Source organism: Oncorhynchus mykiss, chromosome 4 (genome assembly GCF_013265735.2).
Source record: "Oncorhynchus mykiss isolate Arlee chromosome 4, USDA_OmykA_1.1, whole genome shotgun sequence".
Classification (NCBI taxonomy): domain Eukaryota; kingdom Metazoa; phylum Chordata; class Actinopteri; order Salmoniformes; family Salmonidae; genus Oncorhynchus; species Oncorhynchus mykiss.
Window position 1 is genome coordinate 9,704,271 of NC_048568.1, and position 16,955 is coordinate 9,721,225.

Genomic DNA, 16,955 nt, shown 5'->3' on the forward strand with positions numbered 1-16,955 from the left:
TGTGTCATTCTCAAAACTTTTGGCCACAACTGTATATGCACATTTTTCAGGTATGTCTAAGAAACCGTTGACTCAAAAATGCACACGTGAGTGCATACCCAATAACACATACGCACACATGCAGACAAACACAATCTCACACACAGTTCCAAGGAAAGGCATTGTGGCATAATTCTGTCTCTGGATTTTCCTTCCTTAATCACGCACACTGTCCCAGATGACTGCTGTGTGCATCGTCTGTCAGTATAGGCCAGGGAGCTTGAGGGTCTTCTCTTCACACACAAATGACAAACCAAACCGACTTCCAACTTTCAACACATCCTGTAGAGAAGGGTCAAGCAACTCCCACAAAGGACCTGCTCCCATGTAATCCTAAACTAGGCTTCCTATTGAAACCTCCACTACAGTCCATTTTCCATTTTGTATCCTTTGCTCATATCTCTCCTTGTGTTATCAAACAGTGGAGCGCAGCCACAGTCAGCAAAGGACACAGCACATGTGTTTTTTGTTTGGCTCTATTAGACTAATAAAGACAAACAAAAAACACGAGTGCTGACTGTCCTGTGCTGACTGTGGCTGCGCTCCACTGTCTACAACTAATTTAGTTGTCCCTCAGTAACCCCTGTCTCAGCCTCCTTTGTAATGGTACAATACTACCCTCTACTGAAATATGTGTGTATTGCCAGCCTTTGGCCACTGTAGATTAGAATTTCTAGAATCTAGTGTAATGACAGTGTATAGCCAGTCCCCATTGGTCACCGAATAGTTACTCTAACATATCATCCAAACCACAAAATCCATCATGATCCATTGCTAGTCTCAGTCTGGTGTATGAATGCCACTCTCTCTCTGCCTGTCTTCTTTTGTTGGAGGTCTCTGTGTATAGTTTGCTGTATCCTGCTATCCCTCAATGTGGTGAGTGAGGTCACGGCTGTAGGTAATTCTGGACTAGAGAGAGAAGCCCACACTGACCTGAGAGTGGCTGCATTGTGAGGTTAGCTAACATAATCTGTCACCTCAAACAGCCATAGAAGAGGACACAGGAGTCTTTGTTACCAATGAAGAGAGACAATCACATGTCACTCACAGACACAGTACAGCCACATGAGACTTCTGCAGACAGAGTATCCACCATCGAGTCTAGCTGACTGACCAACATGACAGACAGATGAGATAAAATACTGTAGTTAAAGCATAGTTGACAAAATATTTATTAACAGTTTATGAATGTGTTACATTAAAAACAGATTAAAAGTCCTCAGTAAGTACACATATTAAATAAATGTGAATATCAAAAAAGGTCTTAAATACATAAAGTTAATTTACAACAGAAGCAACAGTACATACATCTCGTAACAACAAATATGAAATAGATGTTCCAAATGACAAGTCACCAAGTGACCACAAGTCAGTAAGGCACAAACACAGCCCTTTTTAGGCACCAGGTACTGTAGATAGATATGCACCAGGTTGGAATGTAAGGGAACACTCCCCTGAAATGGACAAAAATGAATGGGAAGTCATTGGCACTGGACAAACCATATACAAGGTGTCCAATACCACTCAATTTGGCGTTGTTTCGTTCAAAGTTGATTGCAAATGCCATATGGCAAATGCCAGGTGTAACACTTTAAAAATCCAACAGGTGGCGAGCGCGCTCCACCGTGATTTTTCATATTGCAAATGCAACACAAGTCAACATCCAAAAGCAACATTTTGAAAAAGTGAATTTTTTTTCATAAACCTAGAAACCCCTTAACAAAGTGCTTTCTGGACCGTTTTTGAAATTCTTTCGATTTATTTTGTCAATTACACATGTGTAAGAACTGTATGAATATACTTTTGTCCAATTTTAATATCATAATTATTATTATTATTTTTTAACTTGTGCATAAGGAATATGCTTTGTCCATTTGCAATATGATTTCATAGGAAGTCAAAAGTAAAAAGTCAAATATAGCAGAAATTTTGAAAAAACTTCACACACCCTTAAAGTGCTTTCTGGGCCGTTTTTCAAAATTATTTAGATTTTTGTGTCAAATACACATGTATAAGAACTGTATCAACATACTTTAGTCATATTTTATTATCATCCTTTACATTTTTTTTTATTTTTTACTTGTGCATAAGGCATATGTTTTCTCCATTTGCAATATGATTTCATAGGAAGTCAAAAGACAAAGTCAAAAGTCACTTTTTTTTGGCCGAATGACATAAGAAATATCCAAATGCAATATGAAAGATTTGAACATGCCAAATCAGGATGTTATGTCCATTTGCCATGTACCATCACGAATTTGAAAAATCCTGCAGAAATGCAAAATTGACTGGCCTGATGAACACAGGATGGCCGGGCAGTGATAGTTGCTCCTTTCCATCGCTCGTTGTGTTGATTTCATCATGTCCATTTGTTGATGTTTTTTTCACTATTGAATCATATTGCAAATGCACGTGCATTTGCAATATGTTTCAATGGGCATGTACCATCACGAATTTGTCATGCTCAAAAATCCTGCAGAAATGCAAAATTGACTGGCCTGATGAACACAGGATGGCCGGGCAGTGATAGTTGTTCCTTTCTATCGCTCGTTGTGTTGATTTCATCGTGTCCATTTGGTGATGTTTTTTTCACAATTGAATCATATTGTAAATGCATGTGCATTTGTCAAGGTCAAGCGGGGCATCTCGTTGAACTCGGCATGGCCTAGAGAATATGGAAATGCCATTGCAAACTCTGTGTGTCTTTAAGCACCGCACTTTGTCACTCCATCCTTGCTGTGTGTGTGTGTGTGTGTGTGAGAGAGAGCTTTTCTTTAACATCTGTTGGGAGAAATTACTGACTTACAGTTCATGGGGGTTGCCTAACCACACATATGAAGTTTTGAAAAGATCTGACCTTTTTAACCCTTGGAAACAGCACCTATGACACCATTTTAAGGCACTTCCGGTTTACACAGGAAGCTGAAAGTGAACACATATCCTCATTGGGGTAGGCAATTATAGAATTTTGAGTTTTAAGTCTTTATGTTAAGAACTGACTTATTTACGGAGGGTTTAGTGAGAGTGTGTTATTTCAGAAAATCACAGAAATCTCGCAGAGCTCCGAAGCACACTTTAAAAATATTTGTATGAACACGCTGCAACTGGATCTGTAACTGTTTAAAAAAAAAAAATCTATTTTTGAACATCACCATTTTGACATTGTACGATTTCTCTTAAATGACGAAAGATAAATGGCTGGTTCTTTTTTTATTGACACCGGAGGCTCCTTGCCTTTGACGTGAAGCGGAAAAATTATTGCTCTATTTTCATTTTGGACCTTTAATCCCCAAAAAATGGCCACAACTCAGAAACCGTGGAGGCCTAGATGCCATCTTGTTCGGGGCCAACTGCCCATTATGCCAAACCTACACTCACCAAGTTGTCTTCCGTTTTGGAGATAAGGCCACGTCGTGATTCGTGACGTTTTGTACATTTGCAATATGATTCCATTCGCCCTCTTGTGGGATTTCACAAATGTTTTCGGACATCTGGTAAGGGACCGTACATTTGCAATATGGACTTTCTCACTAACCATATAGCGAATGACAAAATGTTCCCTTAAGGAATGGAAAAGTGGTTATTTCTGTATTTCAATGTTGCAACTTGCTGAAAATTGTCCACAGTGTTCATATCATCTCGAATAAACAGCACAGCAAAAATGTTATATCCAGAGTGCATCCAACATGATTTAGACCTTGTTTATGGAAAGTGTTTTTTTCTGTATGTTGCAACTTGCTGAAAATTGTCCACAGTGTTCATATCATCTCGAATAAACAGCACAGCAAAAATTGTACATCGAGTGCATCAAACAAGATTTAGACCTTGTTTATGGAAAAGTGATTATTTCCACAGTGTTCATATCATCTCGAATAAACAGCACAGCAAAAATGTTATATCCAGAGTGCATCAAACATGATTTAGACCTTGTTTATAGAAAAGTGTTTATTTCTGTATGTTGCCACTTGCTGAAAATTGTCCACAGTGTTCATATCATAAAAATTAAACAGCACAGCAAAAATTGTACATGCAGAGTGCATCAAACAAGATTTAGACCTTGTTTATGGAAAAGTGTTTATTTCTGTATTTCAACGTTGCAACTTGCTGAAAATGGTCCACGGTGTTCATATCATCTCAAATATACAGCACAGCAAAAAATTGTACATCCAGAGTGCATCAAACAAGATTTAGACCTTGTATATGGAAAAGTGATTATTTCTGTATATTGCAACTTGCTGATATTGTCCACAGTGTTCCTATCATCTAGTTTAAACAGTTCCGCAAAAAAATACATCCACAGTTCATCAAACGTGATTTAAACCTTGTTTTTGGAAAAGTGTTTATATCTGTATTTCAATGTTGCAATATGCTGAAAATTGTCCACAGTGTTCATATCATCTTGAAATAAAAGTTCTGCAAAACGGAATAGCTGCACTGTTTGTATTCGGTCATGTTTCCAGTTGTTGATTAAAAACGGTTGTTCGTGCTTTCAGTTTTGCGCGAATGCTGTCATCAATCGACGGTTTCTGGTTAGGAAAGGTTTTAATAGTCACAGTGGGTAGAACATCTCCAATGCACTTGCTAATAAACTCGCTCACCGAGTCAGCGTATGCATCAATGTTATTGTCTGAGGCTATCCGGAAACCTTTGTCAGTCTACGTGATTGAAGCAATCTTGAGGCGTGGAATCCGATTGGTCAGACCAGCGTTGGATATACCTGAGCACTGGTGTTTCCTGTTTTAGTTTCTATCTATAGGCTGGGAGCAATAAAATAAAGTCATTGTCAGATTTCCCGAAGGCTGGGCGAGTGATAGCTTTGTAGACATTGCGGAAGTTATAGTAGCAATGATCCAGAATACTAACAGCTCGTGTCGCGCATTCGGTATGCTGATAGAATTTAGAAAGTCTTGTTCTCAGGTTAGCTTTGTTAAAATCCCCAGCTACAATAAATGCAGCCTCAGGATGCATGGTTTCCAGTTTACATAGAGTCCAGTGTAGTTCTTTCAGGGCCGACGAGGTACCTGCTTGGGGTGAGGGGATATACACGAAGAGAATTCTCTTGGAAGATAATGCGGTCGGCATTTGATTGTAAGGAATTCTAGGTCAGGTGAACAAAAGGACTTTGTTCCTGTATGTTGCTGTGTTTACAACATGAGTCGTTAATCATAAGGCATACCTTCTTCTTACCAGAGAGATGTTTGTTTCTGTCGGAGTGATGCATGAAGAATCCGGGTGGCTGTATCGACTCTGGCAACATATCCCGAGTGAGCCATGTTTCTGTGAAACAGAGAATATCACAATCTCTGATGTTTCCCTGGAAGGCAACTTGTGCCCTAATTTCTTCCACCTTGTTATCCAAAGATTGGACATTGGCGAGTAATATGCTCAGAAGTGGTGGATGGTGTTCTGAGTCTGACCATGTGTTTTCTGTGTGTGCCAGGTTAATGATATTAATGTCTCTTTTGGAATGTCTGTGTGAGAGGTTGGGGGTAGAGTTTACGGCCGGGATATTTATAATGGGGTACAGGTATTTGAATAAAGAAAAGTTGTTGAATTTTCTCTTTGCTCAGGCAAACTTGGCTATTTGGCTAACAAGGAGGAACAGGGTCAAATGTGTGGGGATGACATATCCTTTACTATTATTTAATGGGTTGGTCTCTGCGTTCGAATCTGAGTTCTATAAAATTATAAAAAAGTGTGTAGATGTTTCAATAGCTATGGTGTGTCTGGGAGGCCGTCTGTATAGCTGGGGAAGATGGGTTGGATATACGGTTGTAGAAGTGGTGAGGTTTTGGTTATTGTGGGGTAGATGGCAATGTGAGTATGCAGCACAGGGGATATTTGTTTTTTAAAGGGGGGTGTGGGTGGTGATGGTGGTGGTGAGGTTTTAATGAAATGAGGATATATCATTAAAGAAAGACAAAAAAAGTCTCTCTCTCTGTCTGTCTTTCTCTCTCTCGCTGTCATCTCCTGTTGATGAATTCTCTCTGCAGTACTCACATAAATGGTGTTGTTATTTATCCTAACGCCTAAATCAACCGCCTGGTAAAGTTTGTGTAAAGGTGTGCCTGTGTGTACCTGTGTGACCGTGTGTATGTTTAAATCTGTATGTGTGTGCGTTTATACAGTCTCTTCTGAGATGAATCAGCCAGCTGATTCAAATTGAAGTGAAATAATCTAAGAAACGGATGATATTTAACTGAAGGAGAAAATTACACACTGCGCTCTATAGATATTAAAAACCATGAGGAAGTTGATACTGTAAATTACATACGTTTTATATTATGGAAATGTGAAGTACACATTTAGACTCACGGGTGTGTGGTTTGCTTGTATGATATCAAAGCCTTATTTACTTTAATCCTCAGTGTCTCATCTTTAAATGTTTCTTACATTAAAAGGATCACATACATTCGCACATCACACACATTTAAGCCAGTCAGTCCATCATACTGCATACACTGAAAACATGATACATTAACTCAGAACTGGCCGCTTCCCTGCACTGTTAAAATAGATAAATAGATAAGCGCATATACTGATAAAATGTACATTGCATTTAGTAGTCCAACAACACAAGGAACAAGTTCTTGGCCATGGGCATTCTGAAGCGCCGGCCAGAGGAAGCCTCTTGAACTGAGGGTGTAGAGGGGTCACCCTTAGGCTGTGTATGTAGCCAGCTATACAAATGAGAAATACAAACCTGTGTGTGAGTAAAAGTGTGTTTGTGTGTGTAAATGTGTGTGTGTGTAAACGTAGTTTCAGCTGCTGAAAATGTGAGCTTCGTCTTGGGAATACTGCTTAGTAGAGCTGCTGTGGTACAGTACTGTAACTCTGTTTCTAAAACTACACCAGACAAGCAAGTGTGTAAAGTACCCATTTGCTATTGTTTTACTGCGGGATCCATACCTTTAATCTCTTTTACATTGTGTGTGTGTATGTGTATGAAATGAAAAGGACTGGTAGAGAACATTAGTTTTATTTTAGATCATTAAAAAATATAATCTAGGCCGTTGTATAGCATGCCTGGCTGACAAATGGTTCACACTTGGTGCCATAAGCTATTTTTTTTTATTTAACCTTTATTTAACCAGGTAGGCAAGTTGAGAACAAGTTCTCATTTACAATTGCGACCTGGCCAAGATAAAGCAAAGCAGTTCGACACATACAACAACACAGAGTTACACATGGAGTAAAACAAACATACAGTCAATAATACAGTAGAAAAATAAGTATATATACTATGTGAGCAAATGAGGTGAGATAAGGGAGGTAAATGCCAAAAAAAAGAAGGCCATGGTGGCGAAGTAAATACAATATAGCAAGTAAAACACTGGAATGGTAGATTTGCAGTGGAAGAATGTGCAAGGTAGAGATAGAAATAATGGGGTGCAAAGGAGCAAAATAAATAAATAAATACAGTAGGGGGAGAGTTAGTTGTTTGGGCTAAATGATAGATGGGCTATGTACAGGTGCAGTAATATGTGAGCTGCTCTGACAGCTGGTTTCAGAGATTTTTGTAGTTCGTTCCAGTCATTGGCAGCAGAGAACTGGAATATCATGTCTGAGGGATGCCATGGCTTTATTCATCATGAAAATTAAAGGCCATTCTCTTCAAAATAATTACCATCTAATGGAGCTATTTAGAGTAACAGCTTCTGTTCTACTGTTTTGTTGCATATGCCTGTCATCCCAAATAGTGTCCCCCTGCAAAAATGAGATTTTATTTTATCTTTCCAACCAGGTGAAGTACTATGAAGGCACCACTGATCTCGACAAGAGGTTCAGAGAAATGAACAATTCAGGGTACTGTTAAGCAGTTAACTTCTATTCGATAACTGTATGAATTTAGCTATGTACAACCCTTTTTCATCAACCATTTTCCATCTAGCTAGTTGGTCTATATGTTGCTAGCTATACATGTAGTTTATTTTATTTATTTCACCTTTATTTAACCCAATCCAGCCAGAGAAATATCCTCAATTTTGGAGTCAACAGAAGTTATACACCATAAATATTCACTTACCTTTGATGATCTTCATCAGAAGGCACTCACAGGAATCCCAGTTCAACAATAAATGACTGATTTGTTCCATAAAGTTCCATAATTTATGTCCAAATAGCCACTTGTTGTTAGCGTGTTCAGCCCAGTAATCCAACTTCATGAGGCGCGAGCACTTCGTCCAGACAAAAACTCAAAATGTTCCATTACAGGTCGTAAAAACATGTCAAACGATGTATTGAATCAATCTTTAGGATGTTTTTAACATAAAACATCAATAATGTTCCAACCGGAGAATTCATATGTCTGAAGAAAAGCAATGGAACGAGAGCTAACTGTCAGGAGCGCGCGTCACGAGCCTGAGACACTCTGCCAGACCACTGACTTAAACAGGTCTCATGAGCCCCTCCTTTATAGTAGAATCCTCATTCAAGTTTCTAAAGACAGTTGACATCTGGTGGAAGCCGTAGGAAGTGCAACTTTATCCATATCCGACTGTGTATTCGGTAGGTCAAGCTTTGAAAAACTACAAACCCCACTTCCTGGTTGGATTTTTCTCAGGTTTTCACCTGCCATATGAGTTCTGTTATACTCACAGACATCATTCAAACAGTTTTAGAAACTCCAGAGTGTTTTCTATCCAATACTAATAATAATATGCATATATTAGCATCTGGGACAGAGTAGGAGGCAGTTCACTCTGGGCACGCTATTCATCCAAAAGGGAAAATGCTGCCCCCTATTCCAAAAAGGTTAAAGCTAGTGAGGGAGATATGAGCCTCCAGCTTCACTGATTTTTGCAATTTATTCCAGTCATTGGTATCAGAGAACTGGAAGGAAAGGCGGACAGAGGAGGTGTTGGCTTTGGGGATGACAAGGGAATGACCAGGGTTGGCAGCATCATGTTGTGTGGGTGCTTTGCTGCAAGAGGAACTGGTGCACTTAAGAAAATAGTTGGCATCATGAGGGAGGAAAATTACGTGGATATATTGAAGCAACATCTCAAGACATCAGTCAGGATGTTAAAGCTTGGTTGCAAATTGGTCTTCCAAATGGACAATGACCACAAGCATACTTCCAAAGTTGTGGCAAAATGGCTTAAGGACAACAAAGCCAAGGTATTGGAGTGGCCAACACAAAAGTATTTAAATGCAATGCTATCAAATACTAATTGAGTGTATGTAAACTTCTGACCCACTGTGAATGTGATATAGGAAATAAAAGCTGAAAAAAATCACTCTACTATTATTCTGACATTTCACATTCTTAAAATAAAGGATAACTGACCTAAGACAGGGAATGTTTACTAGGATTAAATGTCAGGATATGTGAAAAACTGAGTTTAATGTATTTGGCTAAGGTGTATGTAAACTTCAGACTTCAACTGTATATACAGAGAAAAAGAGTCGGCCCGAGAATTGAACCCTGTGGCACCCCCATAGAGACTGCCAGTGAAGGATGTCTGGAATGCAGTAAATGGAATGGTATCAAACACGTGTGTGGTTGATATCATTCCATTGACTCCATTCCAGCCAGGAAGAGTGGGAGAACAACGTGAAGGTAATTTTCTTTGCACTCAACAGCAGCATCCAAGCCTCCACTGAGTATGGATGGGAGCCACAGCTGTTGACTGAGGTGAACAATGCAATTGTATATATAATTATCGCATCTTTCAAATTTGTGATTAACTTTGTGTTTTTATTTGTCAATTGCTATTTTTGAATAAAGTACTTTCAGATCACTGAAAGCTCACCTGATGTGGTGGAAGTTGTCGAACCAGATCGGAACGCTTTTGAAGACCACCTTCAGGCATGGACTGAGAAATATGTGGAGGTTTTTGACCAAGTAAAAATAATTCTCCACTGTTAATTTATGTTCTGGCCCTCCAAGAGATATGTAAGAAATGTATTTGTAATATGAAATATAATTGCCTTTATTCCTGTTATCAATCAAGGTGAGACTGAACATTGTCAAGGTGCAGGAGAAACAGAAGGAGAGCTACCCGGAGCAGAATCAAGAAGGGGGCCAAGTGCTACGACGTTCCGGGCAAATTACTTGGTTTGGAAGAAGGACAAAAGGAAGGCGAGACCTGGGAAGCCTTGCTGCTCTGGGGTCACGATCTGTTAAGGTACATATTTAAAAAAACAGATGATAACTATTTGCATTTGCACACAAAATAACCTGAAGCTAGTTTTAGTTTCTCTAGCACTGATATTTTTAGCTTTGTCTACCTAGGGTTACCTCGGTGGAAACAAACAATCTTCTCCAGTTTTAGCAGTTGGACGGTTGACCACTGAAGCACTGACGCCCTACACTTCAGTGAAGCCCAATATAGACAAAGTATGTTAAAACCTGTTAAGGATATGGCAGACTTATGCCCCCTTTGGAGGAATTGGGTACCCCTAGTAAACTGAAAAAAAAATCTGTCAAAAATTGCTAATATATGCATATAATAATTATTATTGGATAGAACACACTCTAGATATACTGAGCTTATAAAAATGTACCTATTCAATTTACCTCTACAAAGACCATCGACTGTCTGAGTCCTGCAGGAGGTATCCCATCCACCAGAACCGTTGAGTTCAGATCAGTCTGATTCTCTATGCTCTGAGTCAGAGGGGGACCAGCTTGGGGTAGGCTATACCTTCCAAAATTGTTGAAAAGTACATATCTCCCATTTATAACACAGCGCCAATCCATCACATTTTCTCACAGTACAGTGTAACTTGTGTGTTTGCTTGTTTACGTCTCTGTCTCCTAACCTGTTCCCTTTAACGCTGCTCCTGTTCTCCAGGACCTAGGGGTTTTGCCTAACATCCAGATGTGGATCCACCTGATGTCCTCCATTACCAATCACCCTTCAACTTTTCATTACATCATCTACAGCTACTGTTATTGTCATGCTGTCATTATCTGCTAAAATACAGTGCCTTGCGAAAGTATTCGGCCCCCTTGAACTTTGCGACCCTTTGCCACATTTCAGGCTTCAAACAAAGATATAAAACTGTATTTTTTTGTGAAGAATCAACAACAAGTGGGACACAATCATGAAGTGGAACGACATTTTTTGGATATTTCAAACTTTTTTAACAAATCAAAAACTGAAAAATTGGGCGTGCAAAATTATTCAGCCCCCTTAAGTTAATACTTTGTAGCGCCACCTTTTGCTGCGATTACAGCTGTAAGTCGCTTGGGGTATGTCTCTATCAGTTTTGCACATCGAGAGACTGATTTTTTTTCCCATTCCTCCTTGCAAAACAGCTCGAGCTCAGTGAGGTTGGATGGAGAGCATTTGTGAACAGCAGTTTTCAGTTCTTTCCACAGATTCTCGATTGGATTCAGGTCTGGACTTTGACTTGGCCATTCTAACACCTGGATATGTTTATTATTTAACCATTTCATTGTAGATTTTGCTTTATGTTTTGGATCATTGTTTTGTTGGAAGACAAATCTCCGTCCCAGTCTCAGGTCTTTTGCAGACTCCATCAGGTTTTCTTCCAGAATGGTCCTGTATTTGGCTCCATCCATCTTCCCATCAATTTTAACCATCTTCCCTGTCCCCGCTGAAGAAAAGCAGGCCCAAATCATGATGCTGCCACCACCATGTTTGACAGTGGGTATGGTGTGTTCAGTGTGTTCAGCTGTGTTGCTTTTACGCCAAACATAACGTTTTGCATTGTTGCCAAAAAGTTCAATTTTGGTTTCATCTGACCAGAGCACCTTCTTCCACATGTTTGGTGTGTCTCCCAGGTGGCTTGTGGCAAACTTTAAACAACACTTTTTATGGATATCTTTAAGAAATGGCTTTCTTCTTGCCACTCTTCCATAAAGGCCAGATTTGTGCAATATACGACTGATTGTTGTTCTATGGACAGAGTCTCCCACCTCAGCTGTAGATCTCTGCAGTTCATCCAGCGTGATCATGGGCCTCTTGGCTGCATCTCTGATCAGTCTTCTCCTTGTATGAGCTGAAAGTTTAGAGGGACGGACAGGTCTTGGTAGATTTGCAGTGGTCTGATACTCCTTCCATTTCAATATTATCGCTTGCACAGTGCTCCTTGGGATGTTTAAAGCTTGGGAAATCTTTTTGTATCCAAATCCGGCTTTAAACTTCTTCACAACAGTATCTCGGACCTGCCTGGTGTGTTCCTTGTTCTTCATGATGCTCTCTGCGCTTTTAACGGACCTCTGAGACTATCACAGTGCAGGTGCATTTATACAGAGACTTGATTACACACAGGTGGATTGTATTTATCATCATTAGTCATTTAGGTCAACATTGGATCATTCAGAGATCCTCACTGAACTTCTGGAGAGAGTTTGCTGCACTGAAAGTAAAGGGGCTGAATAATTTTGCACGCCCAATTTTTCAGTTTTTGATTTGTTAAAAAAGTTTGAAATATCCAATAAATGTCGTTCCACTTCATGATTGTGTCCCACTTGTTGTTGATTCTTCACAAAAAATACAGTTTTATATCTTTAAGTTTGAAGCCCTGAAATGTGGCAAAAGGTCGCAAAGTTCAAGGGGGCCGAATACTTTCGCAAGGCACTGTAGTGTTCTTGCTCTATTATACTGGGCACATAATATGTGAGATTCACAGATTAACTAAAAACACTAGCACTGCAAACACTCAGAAAGCAGCAGTGCCTGGACTTTGCAGTCTCACACTTTAAGTCCCCCTTCTGAGACTGACAGGCAGAACCTCCCACCCACACAGCAACCCCCTCAATATTCCACACACCAGAATTCAGTATTTTAGTCTATGATTGCCATATGAGTGAGTGTACAAAAAAAATTGAAAATATACTGACACAACTGTACCAAAAAAGTTTATGTATTAAAATCTTAAATATTGCCAGGTTGGTTTTCACAACTGTTTCACAAGGTGTTCATTATTGTAAATTGAACGGTATCCTTTTGTTGGGGTAGGTACCTTGTCAGTCGTTGGCTTATTGGTGAAATCAGTAGTCAGACAATATCTTCTTTAAGTAAATCAATCAAACTTTTATTATTGCAATTTGAGACAGAAGTTGACATTGGAAACAGCATGTATGTTTCAGAGCAAGTTCTGCACCCCACCTAAGGGCACAGCTGATTTTATACATGTGATCACTCCCTAGTGGTATGAGCACCTACGTCAATGTACTGTGTGTGTGTGTGTATCATAAAGCTGAGGTTACCTTGTAAGGCAACCTAGTACAGTAGCTTCTCTGAATATATTTGCATTGTCCACTGTCACACAAAATCAAAATGTCAAAACCAGACAGTGGTTACTTCTCTTCATCTAGTTTCGATCTGACTCAGACCTAGCCTGCAAGCACAGTCTTGCAACAGCCAAGGCTTAACCACAAAGACTAAGAGCTTGTGCAACATATAGTGGCAGAGTTTTTAGACACATAGCAACAGTATCTTATTATAAGGCCTGCAGCAACAAATATGAATCTTAAGGTCCCCTTAATCAAGAATGGGGAGGTCTTTGGGACCCTAAGCCCTTCACTTTGATGGTATTTATTTCTTCCACATTATTCATTGTTGTATCCTAGGACCAACGATACATATATAGTCAACCACAAGGGTATACTAATGAGCTATGCAAGATAGAAGAAAAAAAATAATCATAATAGAGCACTACTGAAATTATATTATTTCAGTGTAGACAAGGGAATATCAGGTTAAAATAAAAACATGACAGTGTATGAATCAACATGATTTGCATATGAATGGAGTGGAAATTAGCGGACTTATTGATCTGTAAAGTAAGTAACACGTTTTCTTTGCCACTTCTGAAACGTAGCAACGTTTAAGACATGGATTTAATGTTGTAATGTTAACAAAGTACCCAAAAGTAGTTCGAAGTAATGTTTTAAATTTTATTCTCTGAACAAAACTTGAGAAATCATCCTTGTTTGCATAGCAAGGATGAAAATAACATCATTTTGGCTGTAATGATCATCAAAATTCTAATCATTAGGTCATCACACTGTGAATATAGCAATGGACGGTAATAGTTTATCGAATCCCATTGTGACTCAGAGGGGGACACTTTTTGGTCGGGGGGCATTATTTGGCATGACAGGCCCAGGCTTTACTAGGGCTTCAGAATAAAGACGTCAGCGTAAAGACATGTGTATGCGCAGGTGTGTCTGTATGTGTGTTTGTGACTGTGTGTGTCTGGTTATTGTAGGATAATTACAGTGTATTCCCCAGGTTGTTTTTCTGTCTATTAAGCCGATCTGTCTAGAACAAAACACTGTAATGGTTAGTCTTTAATTCCTCTGTTTTATCAGGGATATAGTGATCTGATTGGTGGCAAATTGCAGCCATTTCATGAGGATGACACAATCAAAAGCATGTTCATTTGCTTTGCCTAATAGAACTCATTGTTCAAGCGCACGGAAGGCATGTAGATGAACTCAAACCAACAGTTCCCAAATGGACTCTGGTCAAAAGTAGTGCACTGTATAGGGAATAGGGTGTTATTTGAGATGCAGACTAGTCTAGTTAGTATCAATCACGAAATGATGCTACTGTATATTATACAACTTTAAACCAGATATAGAGTACATTCCAAGCTATTGGATCTGCTTAGAACACTAGTAGAGTCCAGCACGAAACAGTTTTATGGAGCCGCACCCGGCCAGCGCCAGCCACATCAATTCCGAGCCCCACCCGATAGCCGACATCAGGACAGATTTTTTTCCCCGTAACCCGACCCACCAGGATAGAATTGTTCTGAGAGCCGATCCGTGACCCGCCAAATAACATCAACATGTTGTTTTTACTCCTATTAGTCTATTCGACTCCCTACATTCATTAATTTGTCTGCATGTCTACTTAACATTTGAATAAAAGGAAACCATGCCATGAGAACGATAGGCTTATCTTCTTATTTTTACAATGTGATGTGGCACATTGGCAACTAAAATCTCTTTGAAAAAGAGCCTTCTAATTAGCCTTCTTCGTACCTAATGAAAGCCTATAGCTGACATAAAACAATACATTAATATTAAATATTGTTTTGATAATCAAATAGTTTAATTGAAACTGAAACAAACAATTCCTAGACTCAAATAGGCTATAGGCTGCAAAAATAGCTACTCAAACTTTTGCCAGCTGTGCAGGTTTACACTTGATATGGTCTGTTTATGGTCTGAATGAACAAAAGTCTTATCGTAATAATTAACTGATTATTAACTGAATAATCATGAACAAATACCCACTTTCACTTTAGCAGGCTGCGTATCCATCTACCAGGTTGTTCTCCTCCTTGTCCACAAAATGACTCCAAAATGCTTCCAAACAGGGGATTACAATTGTGCACCACCTTTTTTCACGATGGTGTATTCAACCATCATAACCTTTCTTTTTATTGCTTCTGTTATGTTAGCTCACATTTTCGTGTGAGCTAGAAGTCAGGGAAAATTAAGTTGTCAACGTATTGCCCCGTAAAGGAAAGGAACATAAATTCTGCACATGGACAAATAAGGAATGTTTCAGCATCACACAAATAATAGACAGTTCCCTACACTCTTTCGCTGAGTGGCTGGATATCCTAGGCCACATCTGCCTAATGGAATAAAAAACACAATTCAACACAACAAGCTCCTTTGTAAAAATGTTTCCGACCTGCAATATGAATGCTCTGAACTGCGAGCCGACCCTCGGTTTGAAATAATGTTTTCATTCTAGCCGCCAGCTGATTTCTTTGTGGGGGAACCGTGGGTATCCGACCCGATGCAAGACTTTACACCACATAGGTCCATTCCATAGAAATATGATGAGTTCTGAGTTAAATATGATATAATTTTAGTTTTGTGGTCCATACTCCATACTCTAACACACTGAACGGGATCTACATGAAGGAACCCATCTTAGAGATTACAATTTATCAGCTTTATAGAGATGGTGCTGACCTACTATCTGAGCCCAACACATGCATATAGCTCATTTTCAACCTCATCTCCCCCCTGACAGGCCATACAGTAGATTTAGAGTCTGGATCTACTTGCTAGCTGACAGTAAATCAGAGAAGAATCTGGACGTGAGGACAATGCAGACAGACAGACCTGCCTGGAGATTATGTTGCTGCCTTCAGAACACCTCCCCAGGGAGTAGGAGAGGTTAATGTGTGTGTGTGTACACCTCCTCGGAGACCAGGTGATTTTTTTTTTAAAGGCAGACTGTTAGAGAAAGAAGCTAGAAGACAACACCAGAGTCCCTGGTGGACCGCTTCTATGCTAGTCAAATCTAAACAGATAAGGTGAAAGGCGTTTTACCGGTCTGATGCTGTAGTCACTAGAGCAGGGGTGGGCAACTCCAGTCCTCGAGGGCCTGATTGGTGTCACACTTTTTCTCCATCCCTAGCAAACACAGCTGATTAATCAGATTGCATTCTAAACTGAAGATCATGATAAGGTGATTATTGGAGTCAGGTGTGTTAGCTGAACTGTGACAAAACTGTGACACCAATCAGGCCCTCGAGGACTGGAATTGCCCCCCCTGCACTAGAGTATAGTGTTAGGTAATGCTGATATTTGCTTACCTTAGGCTACATTTGTACCTTAGAAAGTAATAGAAACCTTAGACATTCTATAGGCATGTGTACCTTACCTATATTGTTTTTGTCTCTGAATGTGAAAAGCTTGTGAATAAATTTGTTTTTATGGTTATACTGTAACTATACTTTGCATTTGAGCAGTGTTTAATTGATAGTCCTAAGCTACAATACTCTATCTATAGTGGGCTACTTAATGAAACATTATCTAAGCACTGTTGTTAGCCCAGAGATGGAGAGCAGGTGACTTGAGAGTGGCCGTCTAAAATAACATATACTGTAAGAACCGACCGTACAATTGGAAGGTGAACATTGGTGGGAGGGTGGACTAACTAGAAGGTAGTGCTGCCTTCTGA

The 16,955-nt window shown here is 39.5% G+C and overlaps 1 long non-coding RNA gene across 1 annotated transcript; it reads right to left on the bottom strand.

Moving 5' to 3' along the window:
• Positions 1-1,225: 1,225 nt before the first annotated feature.
• LOC118964394 lies at positions 1,226-16,421 on the bottom strand. Its single transcript, XR_005051441.1, has 3 exons — positions 16,322-16,421; positions 5,227-5,316; positions 1,226-1,493 (listed from the first exon to the last, which is right to left on the bottom strand). It is a non-coding gene; the product is annotated as an uncharacterized LOC118964394 (long non-coding RNA).
• Between the last annotated feature and the right edge of the window lie 534 nt (positions 16,422-16,955).